This window comes from Bison bison, unplaced genomic scaffold (assembly GCF_000754665.1).
Source record: "Bison bison bison isolate TAMUID 2011002044 unplaced genomic scaffold, Bison_UMD1.0 scf7180017848333, whole genome shotgun sequence".
Lineage (NCBI taxonomy): Eukaryota > Metazoa > Chordata > Mammalia > Artiodactyla > Bovidae > Bison > Bison bison.
Genome location: NW_011478906.1, coordinates 23,622 through 25,179, shown reverse-complemented (window position 1 = coordinate 25,179; position 1,558 = coordinate 23,622).

Sequence of the window (1,558 nt, the reverse complement as noted above, 5' to 3'; positions counted from 1 at the left end):
CCAGGGATTGAACCTGTGTCTCCTGCATTAGCAGGTAGATTCTTTACCACTGAGTCACAGGGAAGCCTAAAAAAAAATCATATATATATATATATAAGTATAATTTGAAGTTACTGCTACACTCCAGTTTTTCTTAAAGGGGCTTCACTTATTTCATGCACTATAAAGTAGTATCCTTAGTTCTTCATGTTCTAGAATGCAGTGGTACTTTTTATTGAATACTGTGGCAAAGTCCTTACTCTTAACTCTGGAACCCTATTCCTTGAGCTAAAGACCAAAGGGCCGCCGAGTATCCAAACTCATGAAGATCTCTTTTTAGCAATGAATAAAAAGAGAAAAAAATGAAAGCACTTTATGTGGTATCTTTTAGGTGACAGGACTCATGGTGTCTTATTTCACAAGCACTTTTGAAGCACTAGGAAAGCTGAGTGATTTTTTTTTTTTTTACATGTTTTAAAACAGGAGGGGGGGGACCTCAAATATCGTCAGAGGTAATACTTTTAATGTCCTATTCCTAGATCTTTTCTTACTTGATAAACCTTCAGTATCTTTCCATATCATTACATACAAATTGATCTCATTTCTTTTATAGCCAGGTAACAGTTTCATATATGGTGTACTGTAATTTTCTTAACCTATTTCCCACTGATGGACATTTGATTAGGTTACAATGGTTTAGTATTATACCCAGTGTGTCTTAGTGCATTTGTACATTTCTGTTGGATAAAATTCCTTCAAGTATTACTAATGGGCAAAAAGTATACACATTGTTAATAGATATCACTAAACTAATCCTCCAAAATAGAATACAAATTTAAGTGTTCATAAGGAGGAAACAATTCTTTGCCAATCCAAGAAACAAACCAAAAAAATAAAAATAAAGAAGCAGAATAATTAAGTTAGTAAATACAACTTTAGACTGTAAAGAAATAGTTTTAAGTACATCTTAGGGTAATTGTATTAAGTACATCTTAGGGTAATTGTATTAAGTACATCTTAGGGTAATTGTATTGTATTTGTCTTGGTCTTCCATTTGGATCATAACTTGAAATGCCCTAAATTTAACCAAGGTTTTCAAAATATAAATGATTTCTTGGAATCACTGAATTTCAAATACTCTTTACTAAGTAAATTCTATAAGGCTAATAGGGCATAAAAGAAAGACAACAAAAAAGTATGTATGTACAATATAAGTCTGTATTATATATGTAAATTCTGGTCATTTAAACTATTCCTCTCATAAGGAATTATCAAATCCCTAAGGTGGATAGGGAAATCGGCAGCAACTTCAAGTGTTCTAACTGCCTGCAGGGTATGCTCAATTTTGTTTCCAGACAAAAACTAAATAACATGAATAAATGTTAACAGATTTAGTTGTTGAGGAAATTATACAGTGACATCCTGTAAATTTTGCTGTGGGTTATCTCTGGTTATCAAAAGTTATTTTTGATCAAGTAAAAGTAATTTTGGTGAATCACAGAGGTGATTTTTATAGCCATTTACATGTTCTTGAGCAGATTTATCCCTCTCTTCACAATTTTTAGGGTTTTTTTCCCCC